The sequence below is a fragment of the Sturnira hondurensis genome, unplaced genomic scaffold (assembly GCF_014824575.4).
Source record: "Sturnira hondurensis isolate 20B ecotype Veracruz unplaced genomic scaffold, ASM1482457v3 Scaffold0007703, whole genome shotgun sequence".
Taxonomy (NCBI): Eukaryota; Metazoa; Chordata; class Mammalia; order Chiroptera; family Phyllostomidae; genus Sturnira; species Sturnira hondurensis.
The window spans coordinates 178,979-194,096 of NW_028080334.1; positions in this window are offsets into that span (position 1 = coordinate 178,979).

The window sequence follows — 15,118 nt, forward strand, 5'->3', positions numbered from 1 at the left end:
AAATCATTGATTTGAATCCAAGCTTTCTTCCCTTCCCTGTTGGTTTACTGTGGATTTTCCTTTATTTCCATTAGTAGAGCCTTCATTTCTTCCCTTATGCTTTTGCTGTATCCAATGAGGTCTTTGAGCATCCTGATTACCAGTGTTTTGAACTCCGTGTCTGATAGTTTGGCTATCTCCACTTTGTTTAGTTCTATCTCTGGGGTTCTTTTCTGTTCCTTCATTTGGGCCATTTTTCTTTGTCTTTTCATTTTGGCAGCCTCCCTTGTCTGTGTACTAGGTAGAGCTGCTTTGATTTCATTTGAGTGCCCCTGTCAGGTCTTGTGCGGTAGAGCCTTGGGTATTTGCCCACTGTGGCAACTGGTGTCCCCTGGTGTGAGGGAGTGATAAAAAAGGGGACAATGCTGTTGCTGGTTGACTTCCAGGTGCTTGTGTGGTCCTTGCCTATTTTGAGTCACTTCCTCCACTTCCTGAGTATAACTAGCACCCCTCTAGCTACTGTCCTTGTGGTCCCCAGGGTGGGTGGGTTTGGGTGCATCCCAGGCTCCCTTGAGGAAGTGGTAGCTTTTTCCACTGCCCCAGCTCCCACTGGGTTGACAGCCAGAAGTTATGAGGCTTTTTCCCAGTGCTGCAAGGTCTGGCTTGGGACTTGGCTCGCTTGCTCACAAGGTGCCTTCCTGATTTTTAGCCACTGCGGGTGAAAGTGGAGCTGCCTATTCTGATAGCTGCCGCCCACTTGCCACCTCTTTGCCTCTTCACCTCTCTGCTCCCATTCACTGCCACACAGAGTCATCTCTGCCCAGTTCTCTCCTCTTGAACTGCCTGTCTCAGCCCTTCCTACCTGTCTGGATGAATGTAGCTTCTGTAAACCCTTGGTTGTCAGACTTCTGTACAGTTCTGGGTGCTTTTCTGGGTGATTTTATGGCAGTTTTGGGTGTTTTTCATTTTTCAGTTAGTTGTGTTCTTTCTTATAGTTGTGCAAGGAGGTGAGGCATGTCTACCTATGCCTCCATCTTGACCGGAAGCCCCTAAAATCTTTAACTCTGGAGTTCCTCTATCAGTAGGGCTTGATGTGATGGAGCAGTTTGGGGGAACATTTTATTCCACCTGTTTCTAGGTGAGCAGGGCCCTGGGATAGTCCGAGCATTAGGTAGTCCTTGCCTGCTTCCCTCCCAGGCTTTAGCAGGTTTTGTTGGCATGTGTGTGGGGGTGGGGAGAAGAGAATGGGGTATCCCAGGGGGTGGGTACAAAAGAGATCTTCACTTTTTGGGGAGAAAGTTTTAAAAAGTAGGGCTCTCATGCCCTTCTTCATGTCCTTTTTACATGTCACGGTCCTGAAGGAGTTTTTCATCAGCTGGAGAGTATTCTTGTTGCTTCCCCTTGAGTTGTAGCCCAGTCGTCCAGCCCAGCACCTGATAAAGAAGAGCAACTCTGAGTGGTTGTTGTTGAACATATATTGAATCAAGTATGATGCCCATGTCAGAACAGATTATAACTGAAAACATCTTGAAAAAACAGAAATGGAACCAGGACTACAGAGGATGTGTGTATGGTAGGAAAGCACTGTCCAAACCCCCAGGCAAAGGCCACAAGTAACTGAGTAAATTGGGTGTATTGCGCACTGCGGTGAAGAAGAACTCACGTGGGGGCGCTGTGGAGCAACTCAGCAGGAGGGTGGTATGTGGACTTACTGGGACTCCAGATTAGTGACCTTGAGGAGTGTTGAAGGAAGCAGGATGTGGCTGTGCAGTGCCTGCTGTTGGGAAGCAGGATGGCTGTGTGATGGGGAAACGTAGTAAGTCCCACCCAGGAAAGCAGGCTAGGGCTCTAACTGGGGATGGGCAGCTGTCACTCGCATCGGTCAGGAGAGTGATGCTTGGAGTTTCGTGGCAGTTCCAGTGACCTTGTTTTTGTCTGGGCTCAGACAAAATATGCAATATCTTGTTTTTTCCGTACTTCAGCCCAGTATCAGATTGCCCTTGTCTGTTGCTGGTGTTCTGTGAAGCTGCTTCTGTTCATCGGCGCGCCAGCTGGCTGATGGTGACGGGCCCAGTGCGAGTGGTCAGAGACTGCTGTTCTGTTTCCCAGTGTTTCTCGGCATAATGAATGTTAAAACAACCATTTTTATAGAGAAAATCAACAGATCTCTTTACTTACTGTACTCCAGAATAAAGAATAAAGAGTTACAAGCAAGCAAGCAAGTAAACTGAGGTGTATGTTTACCATCAGCTGACAGGGGAAAAATCTTTCTAAACTTAATAATGAAAAAGAAATCTCAAAGATTGATACTTGAATATAATATCTGTTTATAAAGATATTCATGTATAACACAAACAGATTAAATGACAAAGTAGAAAATACTGTCAACTTTTGACCAAAAGACAGAGATTGATTATAAACAGAGCTGGTAGATACATACACTTTCACAGAAATGTAGACACAATGCCCGAACTTCCCAGTTCATGGAAGAAATAGAAATGTCCAATAAAGATAAAAGAGATTGTATGCAATGAAACAAGATATGTCTGCAAATGACTAGGCACTCAGTTCTTTGAACTCTGCACACACAAAAAGGAAAAGCTAGCATGTTTATTGATTTTTAGCATGAGATAACTTTCCACTTAATTCTTCGCACAGAATGAAAAACATTCTACTTGAGATGGGGAGGGGGTGGATCTGGCTATGGATCCCAGGGAAGGACAGAGGTGCAGCCCTTGCGGGGTGGGGCCTGAGGGTTTGCACTCCTAACAAACGCCAGCAGGTGGCGATGTTCTCTGGGCGTCATGAACGGAAAAAACAAATCACCAATAGGAATTCCAGCTGTTAGGGATTCTATTGAAATTACATTGCAGCTGCTGCAGGCACCTTGAAATGTCATTTATGCTGATCACGTCTTTGAATTACATCATTTCTTAGACCCACTGCTATAGCTTGTTATTTACTGTATAATAAGTACAGTGATAATATCTGGTTGAAATTACTTTTGTTAGATTATTTTTAACATGGGAAATTGGCACACCAATATATTTGTTTTAGTTTTTGATCACCGTATGTTAGTGTAATGGCTTTCCTTTGTATTTTCTGTGTATTCGTGCTTTTACAAACACTCTGAGAGAGAGTTTATGGTACAAAGGAAATTCAGGCCCTGGTTTGTGGCTCCTGGGCTGCCCATTAGTCATCTGCAAGCCTTAAAGATTTTAATCTATGTCCCAACTGAGGGCTTACAATGTGGTTGGTTTGTGGTAGGGCCACGGTGGCTTTTAAAGACACCATGTGATTTTGAGAGGCAGCTAAAATTTGGAACCCAGTGACCTCTGCCCACCCCTCCAACTTGGGGTGAGAGATGATCCAGGCTGGTTTGCATGGAAAGTGGCAGAGAGTTGCACACACAGCAGCTGTCCCCAGCACACTGTCCACAGAACTCGGGAAAGGCCCGGGAGGACTCTCTGGGCCTTTTCATGGGTCTCTTCAGGTTGGCCACGCGTAAAAGTCGCCCAGGTTGCCTTTTGACAGAGTGCACGTGGGGTTTCACCTCCAGAGGTTCTGATTTAGTCCGTCAGGAGCCGGCGCAGGAAGCCACTTTCCCACCAGCGGCCCACCACCTGGAGGCCCTGCATTCCTTCCTGGCTCAGGCCCCTCCCTGCTCTGTGAAGCTGGACCATGCCACCCACTCAGCACCTATCTCTTGCATCTGGGCTCGAGGCCTTTATCTCACCTCCCCACTGCTGTGCATCTTTTCCCAACTGTTTTTCTCCAAGAAATCGAGGGAGGGGGCTTCAGACTGTTCTGGAGTTTGACATAGGCAAGTTTCTAACCTCATCTGGGAGTGAAAGCACCTCTGAGATTTTTCTGCTTGTTCTGAAACTCCATGCAAGTTATGGGGGGGGGGGGCGGAAATTAGCCCTAACCCCCAGCTCCATCTTCTGCTTGTCCTTCTTGTAGCTCAAAGAGCAGCTGCTGGCAGGGGTTCAGAGGCAGGACTGCACTGGGGCGTTGGTGTGGAGGGCTGATGGAACCCGCACCCGGGCTGCTGGGTCCCAGTACTGGCCCGTGAGGGAAGAACTGGACTGCTCTAGTTTGTCCCCAGCTACACTCCTTGCACACGCCCTCTCCGGTTCCTCCCCTGCACCTGCTGGGAGGTGTCCTGGGGCTGCAGGGCTTCCGAGGCAGCAGCAAAGACCATGAGTGGATTGATTGCTCCCCTACCTCGCAGCTGTGCCTCTCCAGGCTCCTAAAGTAAGTCCATCTGAGTCAGTATTACCAAGACCCTTCAGCTTCCAGGGCTCCACCTGGATCAGAGTGTCTGGAGCAGGGCTCATGGACCTGCATTTCTGACAAGTCCTTGGGTGATTGATTCTGAAGTGCCACCCTAAAGGGTGAAGACCAGGCTCCAGTGCTGCCTGCTGTGGGGACCTCCCAAGCTCCACTGCCCTGCCTGTTCCATCACTTTGCCTGTCCTGGGCCTCGCCTACTGAGCTGTGGTTGTTTCAGCTGTCTCTCTGTAGTTTGGCACTCCTTAGAAGCGGCATTTCTTTGGTCCCCAGTACCTGGAATGTAGTGGGTTCTGATCAGTGCCCCACTTTCCTCCCACACCAACAGCAAATGCCTGCTAACGTGTCTGGTGAAGACTTGTGGAGAGGGTGTGGAGAGTGGGCTGTGAGAGAAGCAGGCATCTGGCTGGTCTGTGTCTGGCGGATTCACACAGCAGCTCAGGATGCCTCTGCAGTGAGGTCTGCAGGAGGCCCATCTGGCTCCGCAGTCCAGAGGAGATGCTGAACCTACAAGGAAAACAGGCGAGTGAGCACCGCTGGGATGGGGCAGGGCCCTGCCCAAGAGCAGAAATAGAATTCCTAGGGGAAGTTCTTCAACTGGAGGTGAATGTGGTAGGATTCAGTCTGAGGGTCCACCTGGCCATGGAACCGCATGACCTCTCCAGGGAGGTGGGAAGGGGACAGAACAAGAGCCAAATTCTTCTTGAGTCGAGGGACATGCTTCGCTGTGACAGACCAAGCAACCACATTCCTAATGTAAATCTGGCTGCAGTGACCAGAGCACATTCTGAGTGGTGTCGGAATGAAGCGGTTTCTTCCAGAGGTTGCCATCCAGGTGCCAGGTGTCAAAGTGGTTCAATTCTGGGTTTATTTGGAAGGTATAACTGACAGAATTTGCTGAGAGTGTAGGCTGGGATGTGACGAGGAGTTAGGGAAGACACAAAGGCTGTGTCTTGAGGGACCGGAAGAATGGAGTTACCCCTACCTGCAATGGTGGGGGCCAGCTGGTTATGGAGGGTGGGACCTCAGGGGCTCCAGTGTTCAGGCTGAGTTCGCAGTTCCTCTCAGACACACTCCCTCTTGCCGCCCCTCCAAGCCTCCCCTCCTTCCTGCCTGGACCTGAGAAATGACCGGTCTCCCCTCCCTCACTTTTTATGTCCAGACAGTTCATTTTCTAACTTCTGCATCCTGAAAGAACACTTAGAGTTGAACATCTGATTTGAATTGCATATTTGACTAATCGTCCTGTGGCCCCATGGGGAACGCCTGCTCCCTTCACGTGGTCCCCAAGGCTGCACAGTCTTACCCCCAGAAATGGAATTTCTGGGTCATAAGGTAGTTCTGTGTGTAAAGGAAGTGTTTGAGGAATTTCCAGTGTCTGCACCAATCTGTGTCCCCACCAGTGGTGCACCTTTTTGTCAGCTCACATTATTTGTTGATTTATTGGTGACAGTCATTCTGCCCGGTGGGAAGTGATATCTCACTGTGGTTTTAATTTGCATCTCTCCAATGATAGTGCTGTTGAGTGTCTGTCTTTTCATATGTCTGTTGGCCGCCTGTATGTCCTCTTTGGGGAAATGTCTCTTCACGTTCTCTGCCCATTTTTTAAATCATGTTGTTTATTTTTTAATTATTGAGTTGTATAAGTTTCTTATATATTTTGGGTAGTAACCCCTTATTGGACATATCATTTGCGAGTATCTTCTGTTCAGTAGGTTGTCTTTTCATTTTGCTGATGGTTTACTCTGCAGAAGTTTTATAGTTTGATGTAGTCCCATTTGCTGATTTTTGTTTTTGTTGCCTTTGTCCAAGGAGATATATCCACAAAACTATTCTTAAGAGTGATGTCAAAGAGTTTAATTTCTATAATTTATTTAGGATTGTTATGGTTTCATGTCTTACATTTAAGTCTTTAATCTATTTTGAGTGTGTGTATATATATATATGCTATAAAATAATGGTTTAATTTCAGTTTTTTGCATGTATCTGTCAAGTTTTTCTAGCACTACTTGTTGAAGAAACTCTCATTTCTCCATTGTATATCCTTGCCTTCTTTGTCGTTAACTGACCGTAAACTGACCATATGAGTGAGGATTTATTTCCGGGCTATTCTGTTCCATTGATCTATGTGTCTGTTTTGTGCCTGTGTCATACTGTTTTAATTATTATAGCTTTGTAATATAGCTGGAAGTCAGGGAGCATGGCACCTCCAACTTTGCTCTTTCTTAAGATTGGTATGAATATTCAAAGTCTTTTGTAGTTCTATATACATTTTAGGAGTTTTTGTTGTGGATAAAGAATTCTAGCTTGGTGGTTTATGTCTTTTCACACTAAATATTTCACCTCACTCAATACTCGCTTGTATGATTTGTGACAAGATCTCCTTGTTTCTTATAGGTAAGATGTTTCCCCTCTGGCTTGTTTCAAGATCTCCCTTTTTGTTTTCGATTTTCTGCAATTTGAATATGATGGGCCTAGGTATAGATTTTTAGTGTTTTATCTTACTTAGCGTTCTCTGAGCTTCCTGGATTTGTAGTTTGCTGTTATTATTGTGGGTGAATTCTTAGCCATTATTACTTCAAAAATTTCTTTTGTTCCCTTTTCTTTCTCCTCTTTTTGGTAATTTTAAAAATAACTTTCTGGCCTGGCTGGTGTAGCTCAGTGGATTGAGCGCGGGCCTGAGAACCACAGGATCGCGGTTCGATTCCCAGTCAGGCCACATGCCTGGGTTGCAGGCCAGTTCCCAGCAGGGGACTCACAAGAAGCAACCATACATTGATATTTCTCCTTCTCGCCTTCCCTTCCTTTCTAAAGAAAAATAAATAAAATCTTTAAAAAAATAAAAATAACTTTCTTATTTTTCAATTATAGTTTACATACAATATGATATTAATTTCAGGTATACAACATACTTATTAGACATTTATATAACTTATGAAGTAATCCTCTGATTAGTCTAGAACCCATCTGACACCATACATAGTTATTACAATATTATTGACTGTATTCTTGATGCTCTACTTTACATCCGTGAGGCTGTTTTTTTCTTAAAGATTATATTGATTTATTTTCAGAGAGAGGGGAAAGGAGGGGGAAAGAGAGGGAGAGAAATATTGATGTGAGTGAGAAACATCAGTTAGCTGCCTCTCATGTGCCCCCAACCAGGGACCTGGCCCACAACCCAGGCGTGGGTCCTGCCTGGGAATCGAACCAGTGACTTTTCAGTTCATAGGCTGGCGCTCAGTCCACTGAACCACACCAGCCAGGTTTGTTTTTATAACCATCAATTTGCACATCTTAATCCCTTCACTTTTTTACCTATCTCTCCCAATCCTCCTCCCCTCTAACAACCATCGAAATATCCTCAGCATCTATGAGTTTGTTTCTGTTTTATTTATTTATCTTGTTCTTTAGAATCCACATATAAGCAAAATAGTAGAATACTTGTCTTTCTCTGTCTGGTTTATTTCACTTAGCATAATACCCCTTTCAGTATCTTATGCGTATGTTACACCTTTTGTATTTGTCCTGCCTTTATTGAATATTCTGTTATGTTTTCTTTTCCTTTACTCTTTCCCTCTTTGTACTTCAGTTTGGGGATTTTCTATTGCCATAGTCTCTCAAGCTCAGGACTCTTTCCTCAGTCCTGCCAGACTGCTGGTGAGCCCATCAAAGGTATTCTGTATCTCCGTCACAGTGTTTTTCTATTTCTTGCATTTCTTTTTTGTTCTTTCTTAGAGGTTCAATCTCTCTGCTTGCAGTATTCATTGTTCTTGAAATGTCGTCCACATTTTCCATGATAATCCTTAGCATATGAATTATTATTTTAAATTCCTGGTCAGATTATTCCAAAATGATCGTTATATCTGAGTTTGGTTCCGTTGCTTTCTTTTTCTCTTCAGACTGTGTTTTCTTCCCTTTTAGTATGCCTGGTAAGTTTTGCTGCAAAGCAGTTTTGCTGGCTTGATGTATTGGTAACAGGAAGTGAGGTGAGTTGGCTTTAGTGTGATGGTTTGCGTTTGGCCAGTGAGAGCCCTAGGAGACCATGTTTACCATCAGTCACAGCTGTAACTGTTTGAGATGTCAGTTTGCTTCCATGTCCTTGCTTCTGTCTCTCTAGAAAGTCCTTCTTAAACAGAGTCTGAGCCTTGCAATCTTTTTAAAACGACTATCCCCTGTTATCGTGCAGGGGTCAGCTGCTGTGCAGGGAGGTGTTGGGGGCCAATGTTCTATGGTACTATGATGAGGTCTCAGTGTCTTTGGAGCCCAGGCCCCGGGATCTGCCGTTATAAGTGTGTCTCAGCGTCGTCCATCCTCCCTGCCACGCCCCATTATTATAGGAGGGCTAGGGGAATCTGGTCTTGGCTAACCACCCTCACCCAGGTCAGAGAAAGGAGTTTCCCTTGTGCGCTGGCCATTGTTCTGGAAAGCTGGGGGAAGAACAGAGTGTTCCAGCCCACCTCAAAGCAGTTGCTTCCCCTCTGCCCCTGCTGGAAGCATGTGGGGCTTTTTCCCAGCCTCCGCAGCAAGAACCTTATTGGGCTCTTGTAGGAAAAACTCAAGGAAGTGTGGGGACCACTAAGACTGACCCCCCTGGAGTCGGGAGCTCTCAGATTGGTCCACACTCTGCCTCTAGCAGTTGGTCAGTTCCTGGTGGTGCAGACTTCTCTGGGGCTCCTGCTCCTGGTAACCTGAGGCTCTCTCCGCTTTTCAGGGCAGCAGTTTGCCCCGTGACCTCAGTGGCCCTACCAAGAGTCACTGTTTCTTAGTTTACCCAGTTTTCTGGCTGTAAGGATGAGTGATGTTCCCTAGCTCTTTACTTTGCAGAGCAGAAACCTGAAGTCTGGGTTCCCTTTTCATTGCATCTCAGGTTCTCACCCAGAGCTGCTGACTGCTGACAGAGGTGCCTGTACCATTGATCTCATTTCCTTGCATTAAATTTGCTTAGTGTTTTTGAAAGAATTTAGAGAGAAGGTAAGGGAGGGAGAAAGAAAGAGAAGAAGAGAAACATTGATTGGTTGCCTCTTGTACAACCCCAACCCAAGAGCCCGGCCTACAACCCAGGCACGTGCCCTGACCAGGAATCAAACTGGTGACCCTTTGGTTCATCAGGTTAGCACTCAGTCCACTGAGCCACACCAGCCAGGGAGACCTTGCTTACTTTTAATGCTGTCGGTTCCTTCTCTTGCTTCTTTGACCTACTGATAGCAACTTGTTCCACCAAGAAGGTAACAGTTAAAAAAAGTTAAAAAACATAGGTAAGTATTTTGCCTTACAATGAGGCTGTGAGCTCCCAGGTTAGTAGAGGGCAGATGGGAGTTGGGTCTAGACTTGTTTGGGGTCACCCTTCTGAAACAAGCTTCAGGCCCAAGGAGGACCCCAGCCAGCCCTCATCCCTACCTGGCCTCCATGCTCCTCAGCTCACCCACCCGCTGTTTCTCTGTTTCCCAGGCGTCCGAGGGGTCTCCCAGGTCTCTCAATGACCAGCTCTTCTCCAAGCTCACCCTCCAGGGGTGGGCTTGGAGAATAATGCAAGAGGTCAGCAACAGTGACATGGTTCGTACCTTTGTCTACAAAATCTCCAAATCGTGCCTGGGCAGGATGAAGACAGTAAGAGTCCCTCGGCCTGATGGGGACTGTGGTAGCCAGTATGCAGGGGTGTGCTGGCTGGAGGAGGAGCCCCCAAGTCTCATCACGATGGGAGGGTTCCTGAACCTTGGCCCCTGTGGTACACGGTTCCATACCAGGACTTTGGAAGGAAGCAGGTGCAGTCACCTGCCGAGATGCTACCTGGAGCCAGGGTAGAGCTGCCAGTGCAGCCTGGGCAGGAAGCAGGCGGAGTGGGGGAGTGGCGCCGACTGCCTGCCAGAGCCTGGAGCAAAGCCCGAGGTGATGATGCCAGTGCGGGGTGAGGCTGGGGGCACCGGCACCATTGAGTTTGCAGTAATTCTGTTCAATTATTTCTGAAAGTACTCTCTTTAACCTTCAAGAATCAGAATACATTTGAACACATTCTGAATCAGTTTCAGACGTCAGAAACTGGTATGAAGCCTGAGAGGAGGTTCATTCTGGAAAGTGTATCTTTTACAACAGTTCCAGTGTGAAAAGCTCTTTTAAAAAGAGTGTATTTTTAGAGGGGAAGGGAGAGAGAAAGAGAGGGAGAGAAGCATCAATGTGTGGTTGCCTTTCATGCACCCCCTACTGGGGACCTGGTCTGCAGTCCAGGCATGCGTCCTGACTGGGAATCGAACCAGTGACCCTTTGCTTGTCAGGCCAGCACTCAACTCACTGAGCCACACAAGCCAGGGTTCAATGTGAAAAATATTTTTAGATATACATTGTGGTTCCTATGAACACACACTGACAAGCTGAGACATTTAGTGTCTTAATGGCCACGGTTTTCAAGAGAAAAAGCAAGCCCGTAGTCCTTTGAAACAACGCTGAATCTCACTGCTGCTGCTGTGTGTATGAACCTGCTTTTATGCCTGTATTTTTGTGTTACATATATCTTTTGGATTTGCATAATTACGCTTTAATTTTTAAATAATTTCCCCCTTTATATGCAGCTGATTTACAGTGACTGTAAGCTATAACTAGAATAAATGTGTGAAACAATTGGCAAAAAAAGGAGCTGATATCCTTTTAGGAGCTGGGTGGGGGGGGTGGGAAGGAGACTGAAGCCAGTGGGAGGTCTGAGGCTGGAACATTCCCGTGGAGAGGCAACTTTCTGCCCTCCATGGAGAGCAGGGTGAGCGTACTTGCTACCACCCTAAGCTGATCCTCAGAGAATCATCTGTAAGTCTTGGGGGGTGCCTGCAAGAAGAGGATCTTGGTATCTTGTTTGATAGGAATGTTGATCTACCCAGAGGAAGGGAAAACTTGGACAGGTGGCCCTTGGAGAGAGACCACCCAATACCCTCTGAACCAGGCACCTACTCAAGGCAGGAGTTTCCTGGGGGTCAAAGATCATCTGGAAAGTGGGCCACACTGAGCCACTTTGCTGCCGCCTTCCCAGGCTGCCTGTAGGTGAGGGGCTGAGCAACACAGAAGCACTGGGGCGTCCTGCCTGAGCAGATGGAGTACAGGTGAGGGGTTCAGCCAATACTGGGGTAGCTGAGCAATGGGGAGGGCACTGGGGAGGATATGGCTGCCTCTCTCCTGACCTCAGTGCAGAGGGGACGGAGAGAGCCTGTCAGAGGAGGGAGGAAGGCTTTCTGGAGGCAGAACGACCCCCTCTTCACTGCAGGTCCCCCGTTTGCTGTGGGTCAGAATTGAATATGAGATAGGAGTTTGCCAGCTGCACAGATCACTGAACAATGAAAGTTACACGAACACCATGGGCTTTGCCCAAGATGCTGTTGAGGAACAAGAAAGAAGGATTCTGCAGAGGCCATCAAAGGTGGTGATTTGAACCCTCTAAAAGGCATGAAAACATGTCGTGTCACTACCCTTGAGCATTAAGGCTGCAGTTCAATCAGATGGGTTCATTTGTACACTGTAAAAGGATTTTCTTGTGATTGTTTCCCATTGATATGAGGCAGAAAGAAAAGAAGCAATGACTCACTTAAAAAAAAGATTTTATTTATTTTTAGAGAGAGGGGAAGGGAGGGAGAAAGAGAGGGAGAGAAACATCAATGCATGGTTGCCTCTTGCACTCCCCCAGCTGGGGACCTGGCCCACAACCCAGGCATGCACCCTGACTAGGAATTGAACCAGCAACCTTTTGGTTTGCAGGCCAGCACTCAATCCACTGAGCCACACACCAGCCAGGGATGACTCACTTTTTTAAATGACAAAGGCGATACATGCTCCCTGTAAAAATCGATGTGTACCATAAAAATTCATGGTGCCGTAGCACCCCATGGTATGAACAGACCATGTTTTATTTAACTGTTCTCCTTGTGGCAAGTGAGTGATTTCCAGCCTTTGCTTTCACACTGACTCATTGAACATCCTCTGTATCTTTAGGGGCTTGTGCGAACACCTCTGTGGGACAGATTCTTGAGTGTGGAACTGTTGGGTCACAGGATGGTCACATTTAGAAAGTGGTTGACATTACCCAAATTGACCTCAAAATGGCTGCACCAATTTATAAGCCCACCGACAAGGTGCGAGAGTACCTGGTCCCTGGGGACTTTTGTCTCCTGGGTAAGATTCCTGTGGGGCCAATGATAACTTGCTTCACCTGCACTGTGGAGGTCAAGGTCCTTTTTTCACCCTGCCAGCCCTTGTGCTATAGTGGTCCCCAAGCCACTTCGAGCAGAAGCTGCACAACCAGACTGGTTACAGGTGTGTTTGTGCACTGGGTCGGGCTCCACACCTACCTGCGGAGTTCCTCATCACAGTTCTGCGGGATAGCTGCACAGAAAGTGTGAACAGTGGAAAAATCTAAATAAATACATTATGTCCTATTTTTATAAAGTTGTTGGAGGGTCATGAGGCAGAGGGGCAGAGTTAGAAAGAGACAAGTGTCTACTCTGAATGGTTGGGCCCCCCAGGTGGCCTCTGGCACAGCCTTTATGGTTCACAAAACAAGTAGTGAAGATCTCCAAGGTCAAGGCTGGGGGCTTCCTGTTATTGAAAATGCACCATTGGAACAACTGGTTATTTAAAAATAGTTTAACGTTGCCTTTTGGATTAGCTATATGTTTGCTTTTCCTATTTAATACATAAAAATGATCTTAAAGGAATAGGTGATGATTGCATACAGTCCAGGAACACATTTTTAATGTTATAAAACATTTGTGAGCAGGACCCTAAAGTATTTGCATGTTAATGCAAATGATTATAGAGAATACAACTTCCCTTTTCTGAATATTACATGTGGTATATTAATAAGGCTAAGCAGGTGGCTGAGCATATCTTTATAAGCTCCAGAGTGTACTTACTTGATTTGTTAGAGAAACAGATCACAGCGATGCCCAAACAGCCCATGCGGAAGGGCACGAGACCCCCGGTGTGCAGGAGCTGGGTCTTGGAACGGTCCATTGTGCACCCCCTTCCGAGCTCCACCAGCGATGTCACCCCTGCAGCTTGAAATCAGCCACTGTGAGAGTATCAACAACATGGAAATCAATAAATGCTGCAGCTTTTCCCAGAAATGTAGTTATTAAACATTTACCAGATGCTACTGTGTTTCTTTATCATTCACTCTGTATGTCACTATATTTTTCAAGGAACCATTTGAGAATAAGGTACAAATGTCATATCCCATTACCTCTTAATACTTAAGTGACTACATTCTTAAATTAAGGATGTTCTTTTACATCAAAATCAGGAAATTAACATTTAACCAGTATTATTATCTGATTTGGAGCCATTTTCAAAGGTTTCTTTTTCCCCCAAATAATGTGTTTTGTAGACCCCAGGATCCCATCTAGAGTCACCTACGGTACTTAGTTGTCGTATTGCTTTAGTCTCCTTCCATCTGAAACAATTCTTTTTTAAAAATATTTTATTTGTCTTTAGAGGGGAAGGGAAGGAGAGAGAGAGATAAATATTAATGTATGGTTGCCTCTGCCAAGGACACACAATGTATCATGTGTCCCCTGCTGGGTGGGAACTGGCCTGCAACCCAGGCATGTGCCATGACTGGGAATTGAACCGTGATCCTCTGGTTCGCAGGCCTGTGCTCAATCCACTGAGCTACACCAGCCAGGGCCTGAAACAATTCTTTAGTCTTATCTTTCCTGACCTTGACATTTTTCGAGTATCAGCAAGTTTCACCACTGTTTCCTCATGATTTGTAAATTTCTTCACATTGCACTGTATCAGGAGGCATGTGGTATAAATGTGTCCCATCTGGTGATGTTCATTTTTGTCACCTGGTTAATGTAATGCAGGAGGACAAGCCTGGGGATCTCGATGCTCATTCGGATAAGCTGAAAAACCCACATGAAGCACTGGGCAGAGCAGATGTAGCCTTTATTACCTACAGTGCAGGGGCACCCACAGCAGATCAGTGAAGCAGGACCATGCCTTCCTGAGTCCAAGACTTGAAGGGGCCCCAGACAAAGGGGGCACATGTCTTACCTCAGTGTGAGTGTGCAGAAGGAGAAAAGGTCAGGAGGCAGGCACAGGACAGGAAGCCACTCCCAAAAGGGGATAAGGAGGGAGTTACAATTCATTTGTGAGACAATACACATTCCTTCTGGCCGGGGCCCTCCAGCCAGCCTTCCATTATGGGGGTTGGAGGAGCCACGTCCACACGACCCCGTGGTTGAGGTAGCATCTGCCAGCCTCCTCCACTATCAAGTTGACTAATAAGTGTCTGTACTTCTAAATTAATAAAGGGGTGGGCAAAGTAGCTTTACCATCACGAGTACAGGAAACAGTTTATTCTTGTTATTATTTATTGTATTTTTCATATGAACAACTGTAAACCTTACTTTTGCTCCCCCCGTAAGTAGTTAGTATTTTGTGGGGGGAGATCCTTTGAGACTTCAATAGTAAGGTATAGCTTTCTCTTCTCTCCCATTTATTTATTTATGCCTTTATTTATGGAATCAGTATAAATACACATACTCTTGGATTCTTATTTTACTCAAACTTTAACTGCTATTAATTACTTTGATGTCAAATTTGGCCAATGGGAGTCCTTTAAAGCTGACTTTTCTGTCCAGTTGGCATCTCCCTGTCATGCCTTCAGCAGGACCTTTTGGTACGAGGTGTTTTAGACCCGTTCCAGTGTGTGTTTTTTTTTCTCTCTACACCACCAAACTATTAACTCCATTCTGACACTGTTTACCTAGAGATAGAGTCAGATCCCACAGGCAAAGAGCTTGGTCCTGCAAGACTGCCCTCCTACCTCACACACCAATTGTGAGTCCAGGTCGTTACCTGCCGTT